General features: G+C 35.2%; 6 non-coding genes across 6 annotated transcripts; all 6 read right to left on the bottom strand.

Annotated features, from left to right (window-relative positions):
* Positions 1-70: 70 nt before the first annotated feature.
* TRNAI-AAU (transfer RNA isoleucine (anticodon AAU)) lies at positions 71-144 on the bottom strand. Its single transcript has one exon. It is a non-coding gene; the product is annotated as a tRNA-Ile (tRNA).
* A 789-nt stretch (positions 145-933) lies between these two features.
* On the bottom strand, positions 934-1,007 carry TRNAI-AAU (transfer RNA isoleucine (anticodon AAU)). The gene has a single exon. It is a non-coding gene; the product is annotated as a tRNA-Ile (tRNA).
* A 2,961-nt stretch (positions 1,008-3,968) lies between these two features.
* On the bottom strand, positions 3,969-4,042 carry TRNAF-AAA (transfer RNA phenylalanine (anticodon AAA)). The gene has a single exon. It is a non-coding gene; the product is annotated as a tRNA-Phe (tRNA).
* A 1,442-nt stretch (positions 4,043-5,484) lies between these two features.
* TRNAI-AAU (transfer RNA isoleucine (anticodon AAU)) lies at positions 5,485-5,558 on the bottom strand. Its single transcript has one exon. It is a non-coding gene; the product is annotated as a tRNA-Ile (tRNA).
* A 2,303-nt stretch (positions 5,559-7,861) lies between these two features.
* TRNAI-AAU (transfer RNA isoleucine (anticodon AAU)) lies at positions 7,862-7,935 on the bottom strand. Its single transcript has one exon. It is a non-coding gene; the product is annotated as a tRNA-Ile (tRNA).
* A 3,613-nt stretch (positions 7,936-11,548) lies between these two features.
* Positions 11,549-11,622, bottom strand: TRNAI-AAU (transfer RNA isoleucine (anticodon AAU)). The gene has a single exon. It is a non-coding gene; the product is annotated as a tRNA-Ile (tRNA).
* Positions 11,623-14,212: the final 2,590 nt, after the last annotated feature.

Below are 14,212 nucleotides of genomic sequence, written 5' to 3'. Positions count from 1 at the left end.
GTGATTCAAGGAGATAAACAGTCCAAAATGAGACACAAGAAAAATTCATCTTTGTGCAAACAATTAAACTTGGCCTGTACAGGGATCGAACCTGTGACCTTGGCGTTATTAGCACCACGCTCTAACCATCTGAGCTAACAGGCCATTTTGCATAACTACCTTGAGGTCCAGCATATGAAGAAGGGCAAATGATAGTTAACGCAGGAGATTTGGAAAGCTTCATTTCAGCAGTATACCATGAAGTTATTGTTATATATTATCAACATGAAGAAACTAATATGACTTAAAAAAATTACAATACAAAAGAGATGTTCATACTTAGTGTTAGAACTTAGAACCATTAACGCTTTTTCCATGTGGTTAAGCAATCATTAATTAGTCATCACCTATATTGAATTGATTCATCTAATCATTTTATCAGCTTCTCCTCAAAGGAAATATAGAGATAAACATGATACAGTAGAAAATACATCTATTTTCAACATTAAAGGTGCATCAAGTATTGGCTTGGAGACTGATTGAAAGTATGTCCTTGGCGTTTTTAACTTCATGCTCTAACAGACTAAACTAATAGTCTCAGTAAATATATAGTATACTATTGAAGATGAAGCAGATGATGAAGTCCTACTGATTGTTAATCCGGGATAGTTGGAAAGCTTATATTCAGCTGTTTACATTCATAGTATCTTTATATATTATCAACAAGACTAAACAAAAATGATCTCAATAAATTCCAATAAATAAGAGATTTAGTTACTTGGCGTTAGAACTTAGAACCATTAATAGATATTCCAGGCGCTTTAAGAATAGTAATTAATTCTATGATTATATCAAATGTATTCATCCAATCCTACAAGCAGCGTTTGATCCAAGGAGATAAACAGTCCAAAATGAGACACAAGAAAAATTCATCTTTTTTCAAAGAATTAAACCTGGCCTGTACAGGGATCGAACCTGTGGCCTTGGCATTATTAGCACCACGCTCTAACCAACTGAGCTAACAGGCCAATTTGCACATCTTCTGGAGGACCAGCACAGGAAGCAGTGCTAATGATAGTTCAACCGGGAGATTTGGAAAGCTTAATTTCAGCTGTTTAATATGAATTAACTTTCATATTATCAACATGAAGAAACTAATATGACTTCAAAAAAATTGCAATACAAAAGAGATTTCCATACTCAGTGTTAGAATTTTGAACCAGTAACGTTTTTTCCACGTGGTTTCGCAATAAATAAATATTCATCACCTATATTCATTTGATTCATCTAATCATTCTATCAGATTCTGCGCAAAGGAAATATAGAGGTAAACATGATACAGAAGAAAATACATCTATTTTCAACATTAAAGGAGCATCAAGTATTGGCTTGGAGACTGATTGAAATTATGTCCTTTGCGTTTTTTACTTCATGCTCTAACAGACTAAACTAATAGGCTCACTAAATATATAGAATACTTTAGAAGAATTAGCAGATGATGAAAGCTACTGATTCCATCCAATCCTTCAAGCAGCGTGTGATTCAAGGAGATAAACAGTCCAAAATGAGACACAAGAAAAATTCATCTTTGTTCAAACAATTAAACTTGGCCTGTACAGGGATCAAACCTGTGACCTCGGCGTTATTAGCACCACGCTCTAACCATCTGAGCTAACAGGCCATTTTGCACATCAACCTGGAGGTCCAGCATATGAAGAAGGGTAAATGATAGTTATCCCAGGAGATTTGGAAAGCTTAATTTCAGCAGTTTACCATGAAGTTATTGTTATATATTATCAACATGAAGAAACTAATATGACTTAAAAAAAAATTACAATACAAAAGAGATTTTCATACTTAGTGTTAGAACTTAGAACCATTAACGTTTTTTCCATGTGGTTAAGCAATAAATAAATATTCATCACCTATATTGAATTGATTCATCTAATCATTTTATCAGCTTCTCCTCAAAGGAAATATAGAGATAAACATGATACAGTAGAAAATACATCTATTTTCAACATTAAAGGGGCATCAAGTATTGGCTTGGAGACTGATTGAAAGTATGTCCTTCTCGTTTTTAACTTCATGCTCTAACAGACTAAACTAATAGTCTCACTAAATATATAGCATACTATTGAAGATGAAGCAGATGATGAAGTCCTACTGATTGTTAATCCGGGATAGTTGGAAAGCTTATATTCAGCTGTTTACATTCATAGTATCTTTATATATTATCAACAAGACTAAACAAAAATTATCTCAATAAATTGCAATAAATACGAGATTTAGTTACTTGGCTTTAGAACTTAGAACCATTAATAGATATTCTGGGCGCTTTAAGAATAGTAATTAATTCTATAATTATATCAAATGTATTCATCCAATCCTTCAAGCAGCGTTTGATCCAAGGAGATAAACAGTCCAAAATAAGACACAAGAAAAATTCATCTTTTTTCAAAGAATTAAACTTGGCCTGTACAGTGATCAAACCTGTGACCTTGGCGTTATTAGCACCACGCTCTAACCAACTGAGCTAACAGGCCAAATTTCACATCTTCTGGAGGATCAGCACAGGAAGCAGTGCTAATGATAGTTCAACCGGGAGATTTGGAAAGCTTAATTTCAGCTGTTTAATATGAATTAACTTTCATATTATCAACATGAAGAAACTAATATGACTAAAAAAAAATTGCAATACAAAAGAGATTTCCATACTTAGTGTTAGAATTTTTAACCAGTAAAGTTTTTTCCACGTGGTTTAGCAATAAATAAATATTCATCACCTATATTCAATTGATTCATCTAATCATTCTATCAGCTTCTGCGCAAAGGAAATATAGAGGTAAACAGGATACAGAAGAAAATACATCTATTTTCAACATTAAAGGAGCATCAAGTATTGGCTTGGCGACTGATTGGAATTATGTCCTTTGCGTTTTTAACTTCATGCTCTAACAGACTAAACTAATAGGCTCACTAAATATATAGAATACTTTTGAAGAATTAGCAGATGATGAAATGCTACTGATTCCATCCAATCCTTCAAGCAGCGTGTGATTCAAGGAGATAAACAGTCCAAAATGAGACACAAGAAAAATTCATCTTTGTTCAAACAATTAAACTTGGCCTGTACAGGGATCGAACCTGGGACCTTGGCGTTATTAGCACCACGCTCTAACCATCTGAGCTAACAGGCCATTTTGCACAACTACCTGGAGGTCCAGCAAATGAAGAAGGGCAAATGATAGTTAACCCAGGAAATTTGGAAAGCTTAATTTCAGCAGTTTACCATGAAGTTATTGTTATATATTATCAACATGAAGAAACTAATATGTCTTAAAAAAATTACAATACAAAAGAGATTTTCATACTTAGTGTTAGACCTTAGAACCATTAACGTTTTTTACATGTGGTTAAGCAATACATAAATATTCATCACCTATATTGAATTGATTCATCTAATCATTTTATCAGCTTCTCCTCAAAGGAAATATAGAGATAAACATGATACAGTAGAAAATACATCTATTTTCAACATTAAAGGAGCATCAAGTATTGGCTTGGAGACTGAGTGAAAGTATGTCCTTGGCGTTTTTAACTTCATGCTCTAACAGACTAAACTAATAGAGTCACTAAATATATAGCATACTATTGAAGATGAAGCAGATGATGAAGTCCTACTGATTGTTAATCCGGGATAGTTGGAAAGCTTATATTCAGCTGTTTACATTCATAGTATCTTTATATATTATCAACAAGACTAAACAAAAAAGATCTCAATAAATTGCAATAAATAAGAGATTTAGTTACTTGGCGTTAGAACTTAGAACCATTAATAGATATTCCAGGCACTTTAAGAATAGTAATTAATTCTATAATTATATCAAATGTATTCATCCAATCCTTCAAGCAGCGTTTGATCCGGGGAGATAAACAGTCCAAAATGTGACACAAGAAAAATTCATCTTTTTTCAAAGAATTAAACTTGGCCTGTACAGGGATCGAACCTGTGACCTTGGCGTTTTTAGCACCACGCTCTAACTAACTGAGCTAACAGGCCAATTTGCACATCTTCTGGAGGACCAGCACAGGAAGCAGTGCTAATGATAGTTCAACCGGGAGATTTGGAAAGCTTAATTTCAGCTGTTTAATATGAATTAACTTTCATATTATCAACATGAAGAAACTAATATGACTTCAAAAAAATTGCAATACAAAAGAGATTTCCATACTTAGTGTTAGAATTTTGAACCAGTAACGTTTTTTCCACGTGGTTTAGCAATAAATAAATATTCATCACCTATATTCAATTGATTCATCTAATCATTCTATCAGCTTCTGCGCAAAGGAAATATGGAGGTAAACATGATACAGAAGAAAATACATCTATTTTCAACATTAAAGGAGCATCAAGTATTGGCTTGGAGACTGATTGAAATTATGTCCTTTGCGTTTTTAACTTCATGCTCTAACAGACTAAACTAATAGGCTCACTAAATATATAGAATACTTTTGAAGAATTAGCAGATGATGAAATGCTACTGATTCCATCCAATCCTTCAAGCAGCGTGTGATTCAAGGAGATAAACAGTCCAAAATGAGACACAAGAAAAATTCACCTTTGTTCAAACAATTAAACTTCGCCTGTACAGGGATCGAACCTGTGACCTTGGCGTTATTAGCACCACGCTCTAACCATTTGAGCTAACAGGCCATTTTGCATAACTACCTTGAGGTCCAGCATATGAAGAAGGGCAAATGATAGTTAACCCAGGAGATTTGGAAAGCTTCATTTCAGCAGTATACCATGAAGTTATTGTTATATATTATCAACATGAAGGAACTAATATGACTTACAAAAATTACAATACAAAAGAGATGTTCATACTTAGTGTTAGAACTTAGAACCATTAACGCTTTTTCCATGTGGTTAAGCAATAAATAAATAGTCATCACCTATATTGAATTGATTCATCTAATCATTTTATCAGCTTCTCCTCAAAGGAAATATAGAGATAAACATGATACAGTAGAAAATACATCTATTTTCAACATTAAAGGTGCATCAAGTATTGGCTTGGAGACTGATTGAAAGTATGTCCTTGGCGTTTTTAACTTCATGCTCTAACAGACTAAACTAATAGTCTCAGTAAATATATAGTATACTATTGAAGATGAAGCAGATGATGAAGTCCTACTGATTGTTAATCCGGGATAGTTGGAAAGCTTATATTCAGCTGTTTACATTCATAGTATCTTTATATATTATCAACAAGACTAAACAAAAATGATCTCAATAAATTCCAATAAATAAGAGATTTAGTTACTTGGCGTTAGAACTTAGAACCATTAATAGATATTCCAGGTGCTTTAAGAATAGTAATTAATTCTATAATTATATCAAATGTATTCATCCAATCCTTCAAGCAGCGTTTGATCCAAGGAGATAAACAGTCCAAAATGAGACACAAGAAAAATTCATCTTTTTTAAAGAATTAAACTTGGCCTGTACAGGGATCGAACCTGTGACCTTGGCGTTATTAGCACCACGCTCTAACCAACTGAGCTAACAGGCCAATTTGTATATCTTTTGGAGGACCGGCACAGGAAGCAGTGCTAATGTTAGTTCAACCGGGAGATTAGGAAAGCTTAATTTCAGCTGTTAAATACGAATTAACTTTCATATTATCAACATGAAGAAACTAATATGACTTCAAAAAAATTGCAATACAAAAGAGATTTCCATACTTAGTGTTAGAATTTTGAACCAGTAAAGTTTTTTCCACGTGGTTTAGCAATAAATAAAAAATCATCACCTATATTCAATTGATTCATCTAATCATTCTATCAGCTTCTGCTCAAAGGAAATATGGAGGTAAACATGATACAGAAGAAAATACATCTATTTTCAACATTAAAGGAGCATCAAGTATTGGCTTGGAGACTGATTGAAATGATGTCCTTGGCGTTTTTAACTTCATGCTCTAACAGACTAAACTAATAGTCTCACTAAATATATAGTATACTATTAAAGATGAAGCAGATGATGAAGTCCTACTGATTGTTAATCCGGGATAGTTGGAAAGCTTATATTCAGCTGTTTACATTCATAGTATCTTTATATATTATCAACAAGACTAAACAAAAATGATCTCAATCAATTGCAATAAATAAGAGATTTAGTTACTAGGCGTTAGAACTTAGAACCATTAATAGATATTCCAGGCGCTTTAAGAATAGTAATTAATTCTACAATTATATCAAATGTATTCATCCAATCCTTCAAGCAGCGTTTGATCCAAGGAGATAAACAGTCCAAAATGAGACACAAGAAAAATTCATCTTTTTTCAAAGAATTAAACTTGGCCTGTACACTGATTGAACATGTGACCTTGGCGTTATTAGCACCCCGCTCTAACCAACTGTGCTAACAGACCAATTTGTACATCTTCTGGAGGACCAGCTCAGAAAGCAGTGCTAATGATAGTTCAACCGGGAGATTTGGAAAGCTTAATTTCAGCTGTTTAATACGAATTAACTTTCATATTATCAACATGAAGAAACTAATATGACTTCAAAAAAATTGCAATACAAAAGAGATTTCCATACTTAGTGTTAGAATTTTGAACCAGTAAAGTTTTTTCCACGTGGTTTAGCAATAAATAAATATTCATCACCTATATTCAATTGATTCATCTAATCATTCTATCAGCTTCTGTGCAAAGGAAATATAGAGGTAAACATGATACAGAAGAAAACACATCTATTTTCAACATTAAAGGAGAATCAAGTATTGGCTTGGAGACTGATTGAAATTATGTCCTTTGCGTTTTTAACTTCATGCTCTAACAGACTAAACTAATAGGCTCACTAAATATATAGAATACTTTTGAAGAATTAGCAGATGATGAAATGCTACTGATTCCATCCAATCCTTCAAGCAGCGTGTGATTCAAGGAGATAAACAGTCCAAAATGAGACACAAGAAAAATTCACCTTTGTTCAAACAATTAAACTTCGCCTGTACAGGGATCGAACCTGTGACCTTGGCATTATTAGCACCACGCTCTAACCATTTGAGCTAACAGACCATTTTGCATAACTACCTTGAGGTCCAGCATATGAAGAAGGGCAAATGATAGTTAACCCAGGAGATTTGGAAAGCTTCATTTCAGCAGTATACCATGAAGTTATTCTTATATATTATCAACATGAAGAAACTAATATGACTTAAAAAAATTACAATACAAAAGAGATGTTCATACTTAGTGTTAGAACTTAGAACCATTAACGCTTTTTCCATGTGGTTAAGCAATAAATAAATAGTCATCACCTATATTGAATTGATTCATCTAATCATTTTATCAGCTTCTCCTCAAAGGAAATATAGAGATAAACATGATACAGTAGAAAATACATCTATTTTCAACATTAAAGGTGCATCAAGTATTGGCTTGGAGACTGATTGAAAGTATGTCCTTGGCGTTTTTAACTTCATGCTCTAACAGACTAAACTAATAGTCTCAGTAAATATATAGTATACTATTGAAGATGAAGCAGATGATGAAGTCCTACTGATTGTTAATCCGGGATAGTTGGAAAGCTTATATTCAGCTGTTTACATTCATAGTATCTTTATATATTATCAACAAGACTAAACAAAAATGATCTCAATAAATTCCAATAAATAAGAGATTTAGTTACTTGCCGTTAGAACTTAGAACCATTAATAGATATTCCAGGCGCTTTAAGAATAGTAATTAATTCTATAATTATATCAAATGTATTCATCCAATCCTTCAAGCAGCGTTTGATCCAAGGAGATAAACAGTCCAAAATGAGACACAAGAAAAATTCATCTTTTTTAAAGAATTAAACTTGGCCTGTACAGGGATTGAACCTGTGACCTTGGCGTTATTAGCACCACGCTCTAACCAACTGAGCTAACAGGCCAATTTGTATATCTTCTGGAGGACCGGCACAGGAAGCAGTGCTAATGTTAGTTCAACCGGGAGATTAGGAAAGCTTAATTTCAGCTGTTTAATACGAATTAACTTTCATATTATCAACATGAAGAAACTAATATGACTTCAAAAAAATTGCAATACAAAAGAGATTTCCATACTTAGTGTTAGAATTTTGAACCAGTAAAGTTTTTTCCACGTGGTTTAGCAATAAATAAAAAATCATCACCTATATTCAATTGATTCATCTAATCATTCTATCAGCTTCTGTGCAAAGGAAATATAGAGGTAAACATGATACAGAAGAAAACACATCTATTTTCAACATAAAGGAGAATCAAGTATTGGCTTGGAGACTGATTGAAATTATGTCCTTTGCGTTTTTAACTTCATGCTCTAACAGACTAAACTAATAGGCTCACTAAATATATAGAATACTTTTGAAGAATTAGCAGATGATGAAATGCTACTGATTCCATCCAATCCTTCAAGCAGCGTGTGATTCAAGGAGATAAACAGTCCAAAATGAGACACAAGAAAAATTCATCTTTGTTCAAACAATTAAACTTCACCTGTACAGGGATCGAACCTGTGACCTTGGCGTTATTAGCACCACGCTCTAACCATCTGAGCTAACAGGCCATTTTGCACAACTACCTGGAGGTCCAGCATATGAAGAAGGGCAAATGATAGTTAACCTAGGAGATTTGGAAAGCTTAATTTCAGCAGTTTACCATGAAGTTATTGTTATATATTATCAACATGAAGAAACTAATATGACTTAAAAAAAATTACAATACAAAAGAGATTTTCATACTTAGTGGTAGAACTTAGAACCATTAACGTTTTTTCCATGTGGTTAAGCAATAAATAAATATTCATCACCTATATTGAATTGATTCATCTAATCATTTTATCAGCTTCTCCTCAAAGGAAATATAGAGATAAACATGATACAGTAGAAAATACATCTATTTTCAACATTAAAGGAGCATCAAGTATTGGCTTGGAGACTGATTGAAAGTATGTCCTTGGCGTTTTTAACTTCATGCTCTAACAGACTAAACTAATAGAGTCACTAAATATATAGCATACTATTGAAGATGAAGCAGATGATGAAGTCCTACTGATTGTTAATCCGGGATAGTTGGAAAGCTTATATTCAGCTGTTTACATTCATAGTATCTTTATATATTATCAACAAGACTAAACAAAAAAGATCTCAATAAATTGCAATAAATAAGAGATTTAGTTACTTGGCGTTAGAACTTAGAACCATTAATAGATATTCCAGGCGCTTTAAGAATAGTGATTAATTCTATAATTATATCAAATGTATTCATCCAATCCTTCAAGCAGCGTTTGATCCAAGGAGATAAACAGTCCAAAATGAGACACAAGAAAAATTCATCTTTTTTCAAAGAATTAAACTTGGCATGTACAATGATCGAACCTGTGACCTTGGCGTTATTAGCACCACACTCTAACCAACTGAGCTAACTGGCCAAATTTCACATCTTCTGGAGGACCAGCACAGGAAGCAGTGCTAATGATAGTTCAACCGGGAGATTTGGAAAGCTTAATTTCAGCTGTTTAATATGAATTAACTTTCATATTATCAACATGAAGAAACTAATATGACTTCAAAAAAATTGCAATACAAAAGAGATTTCCATACTTAGTGTTAGAATTTTGAACCAGTAAAGTTTTTTCCACGTGGTTTAGCAATAAATAAATATTCATCACCTATATTCAATTGATTCATCTAATCATTCTATCAGCTTCTGCGCAAAGGTAATATAGAGGTAAACATGATACAGAAGAAAATACATCTATTTTCAACATTAAAGGAGCATCAAGTATTGGCTTGGAGACTGATTGAAATTATGTCCTTTGCGTTTTTAACTTCATGCTCTAACAGACTAAACTAATAGGCTCACTAAATATATAGAATACTTTTGAAGAATTAGCAGATGATGAAATGCTACTGATTCCATACAATCCTTCAAGCAGCGTGTGATTCAAGGAGATAAACAGTCCAAAATGAGACACAAGAAAAATTCATCTTTTTTCAAAGAATTAAACTTGGCATGTACAGTGATCGAATCTGTGACCTTGGCGTTATTAGCACCACGCTCTAACCAACTGAGCTAACTGGCCAAATTTCACATCTTCTGGAGGACCAGCACAGGAAGCAGTGCTAATGATAGTTCAACCGGGAGATTTGGAAAGCTTAATTTCAGCTGTTTAATATGAATTAACTTTCATATTATCAACATGAAGAAACTAATATGACTTCAAAAAAATTGCAATACAAAAGAGATTTCCATACTTAGTGTTAGAATTTTGAACCAGTAACGTTTTTTCCACGTGGTTTAGCAATAAATAAATATTCATCACCTATATTCGATTGATTCATCTCATCATTCTATCAGCTTCTGCGCAAAGGAAATATGGAGGTAAACATGATACAGAAGAAAATACATCTATTTTCAACATTAAAGGAGCATCAAGTATTGGCTTGGAGACTGATTGAAATTATGTCCTTTGCGTTTTTAACTTCATGCTCTAATAGACTAAACTAATAGGCTCACTAAATATATAGAATACTTTTGAAGAATTAGCAGATGATGAAATGCTACTGATTCCATCCAATCCTTCAAGCAGCGTGTGATTCAAGGAGATAAACAGTCCAAAATGAGACACAAGAAAAATTCACCTTTGTTCAAACAATTAAACTTGGCCTGTACAGGGATCGAACCTGTGACCTTGGCGTTATTAGCACCACGCTCTAACCATTTGAGGTAACAGGCCATTTTGCATAACTACCTTGAGGTCCAGCATATGAAGAAGGGCAAATGATAGTTAACCCAGGAGATTTGGAAAGCTTCATTTCAGCAGTATACCATGAAGTTATTGTTATATATTATCAACATGAAGAAACTAATATGACTTAAAAAAATTACAATACAAAAGAGATGTTCATACTTAGTGTTAGAACTTAGAACCATTAACGCTTTTTCCATGTGGTTAAGCAATAAATAAATAGTCATCACCTATATTGAATTGATTCATCTAATCATTTTATCAGCTTCTCCTCAAAGGAAATATAGAGATAAACATGATACAGTAGAAAATACATCTATTTTCAACATTAAAGGTGCATCAAGTATTGGCTTGGAGACTGATTGAAAGTATGTCCTTGGCGTTTTTAACTTCATGCTCTAACAGACTAAACTAATAGTCTCAGTAAATATATAGTATACTATTGAAGATGAAGCAGATGATGAAGTCCTACTGATTGTTAATCCGGGATAGTTGGAAAGCTTATATTCAGCTGTTTACATTCATAGTATCTTTATATATTATCAACAAGACTAAACAAAAATGATCTCAATAAATTCCAATAAATAAGAGATTTAGTTACTTGGCGTTAGAACTTAGAACCATTAATAGATATTCCAGGCGCTTTAAGAATAGTAATTAATTCTATAATTATATCAAATGTATTCATCCAATCCTTCAAGCAGCGTTTGATCCAAGGAGATAAACAGTCCAAAATGAGACACAAGAAAAATTCATCTTTTTTAAAGAATTAAACTTGGCCTGTACAGGGATCGAACCTGTGACCGTGGCGTTATTAGCACCACACTCTAACCAACTGAGCTAACAGGCCAATTTGTATATATTCTGGAGGACCGGCACAGGAAGCAGTGCTAATGTTAGTTCAACCGGGAGATTAGGAAAGCTTAATTTCAGCTGTTTAATACGAATTAACTTTCATATTATCAACATGAAGAAACTAATATGACTTCAAAAAAATTGCAATACAAAAGAGATTTCCATACTTAGTGTTAGAATTTTGAACCAGTAAAGTTTTTTCCACGTGGTTTAGCAATAAATAAAAAATCATCACCTATATTCAATTGATTCATCTAATCATTCTATCAGCTTCTGCGCAAAGGAAATATGGAGGTAAACATGATACAGAAAAAAATACATCTATTTTCAACATTAAAGGAGCATCAAGTATTGGCTTGGAGACTGATTGAAATTATGTCCTTGGCGTTTTTAACTTCATGCTCTAACAGACTAAACTAATAGTCTCACTAAATATATAGTATACTATTAAAGATGAAGCAGATGATGAAGTCCTACTGATTGTTAATCCGGGATAGTTAAAAAGCTTATATTCAGCTGTTTACATTCATAGTATCTTTATATATTATCAACAAGACTAAACAAAAAAGATCTCAATCAATTGCAATAAATAAGAGATTTAGTTACTTGGCGTTAGAACTTAGAACCATTAATAGATATTCCAGGCGCTTTAAGAATAGTAATTAATTCTATAATTATATCAAATGTATTCATCCAATCCTTCAAGCAGCGTTTGATCCAAGGAGATAAACAGTCCAAAATGAGACACAAGAAAAATTCATCTTTTTTCAAAGAATTAAACTTGGCCTGTACACTGATCGAACCTGTGACCTTGGCGTTATTAGCACCACGCTCTAACCAACTGAGCTAACAGGCCAAATTTCATATCTTGTGGAGGACCAGCACAGGAAGCAGTGCTAATGTTAGTTCAACCGGGAGATTAAGAAAGCTTAATTTCAGCTGTTTAATACGAATTAACTTTCATATTATCAACATGAAGAAACTAATATGACTTCAAAAAAATTGCAATACAAAAGAGATTTCCATACTTAGTGTTAGAATTTTGAACCAGTAAAGTTTTTTCCACGTGGTTTAGCAATAAATAAAAATTCATCACCTATATTCAATTGATTCATCTAATCATTCTATCAGCTTCTGCGCAAAGGAAATATAGAGGTAAACATGATACAGAAGAAAACACATCTATTTTCAACATTAAAGGAGAATCAAGTATTGGCTTGGAGACTGATTGAAATTATGTCCTTTGCGTTTTTAACTTCATGCTCTAACAGACTAAACTAATAGGCTCACTAAATATATAGAATACTTTTGAAGAATTAGCAGATGATGAAATGCTACTGATTCCATCCAATCCTTCAAGCAGCGTGTGATTCAAGGAGATAAACAGTCCAAAATGAGACACAAGAAAAATTCATCTTTGTTCAAACAATTAAACTTCGCCTGTACAGGGATCGAACCTGTGACCTTGGCATTATTAGCACCACGCTCTAACCATCTGAGCTAACAGGCCATTTTGCACAACTACCTGGAGGTCCAGCATATGAAGAAGGGCAAATGATAGTTAACCTAGGACAGGGGTGCCCAAACCTGTCCTGGCGGGCCGTATCCATGCCAGATTTTTGGGATATCCCCATCTGGGGATCACGGTTCGATCCCCGGCACCGGCGGCAGATTAGCCCAGCACCAGGTGACTCTGGGAAATAGCTGGCGCCGCGGCTAGGGTGGCTGACTCCGGAATCTGGAGATTTTTTATTTAAGGTTTTTGTAGAGCGCGTAGTAACCCTCGAGCATCCCAGAGATCAGGGTTCGATCCCCGGCACCGGCCGCAGATTAGCCCAGCACCACGTGACTCGGGGAAATAGCTGGCGCCGCGGCTAGGGAGGCTGACTCCAGAATCTGGAGATCACGGTTCGATCCCCGGCACCGGCGGCAGATTAGCCCAGCACCAGGTGACTCTGGGAAATAGCTGGCGCCGCGGCTAGGGCGGCTGACTCCGGAATCTGGAGATTTTTTTTATTTAAGGTTTTTGTAGAGCGCGTAGTAACCCTCGAGCATCCCAGAGATCAGGGTTCGATCCCCGGCACCGGCCACAGATTAGCCCAGCACCATGTGACTCTGGGCAATAGCTTGCTTAATCTTCCCGACGGCCCCTAGCGCCTAGAGACCCTTACGGGTGATTGTGCGCCTTACAAATGTGGATTATTATTATTATTATTATTTGGGCCGATTCCGATCCGGTTCGTAAAAGCACATCTGCCCGAATCTGTCGGACAACCACGTACGCCCGGGAGAGGACTGCCCGGGACCCGTGGAGCCCGTCCTGGTCACTCTGACCTGCCATCGGCCTGGAGAAGGGAGCGCCGGACCCCCGGGGGGAGGACTGCCCGGGACCCGTGGAGCCCGTCCTGGGCACTCTGACCTGCCGTCGGCCCGGGGAAGGGAGCCCCGGACGCCCGGGGGGAGGACTGCCCGGGACCCATGGAGCCCGTCCTGGGCACTCTGACCTGCCGACGGCCCGGGGAAGGGAGCCCCGGACGCCCGGGGGAGGACTGCCCGGGACCCGTGGAACTCGTCCTGGGCACTCT

Source organism: Lissotriton helveticus, chromosome 4_1 (assembly GCF_964261635.1).
Source record: "Lissotriton helveticus chromosome 4_1, aLisHel1.1, whole genome shotgun sequence".
In the NCBI taxonomy this organism is placed as follows: domain Eukaryota; kingdom Metazoa; phylum Chordata; class Amphibia; order Caudata; family Salamandridae; genus Lissotriton; species Lissotriton helveticus.
The sequence above is the reverse complement of the archived record's forward strand: the minus strand, read 5'-3'. Positions and strand labels throughout refer to the sequence as shown.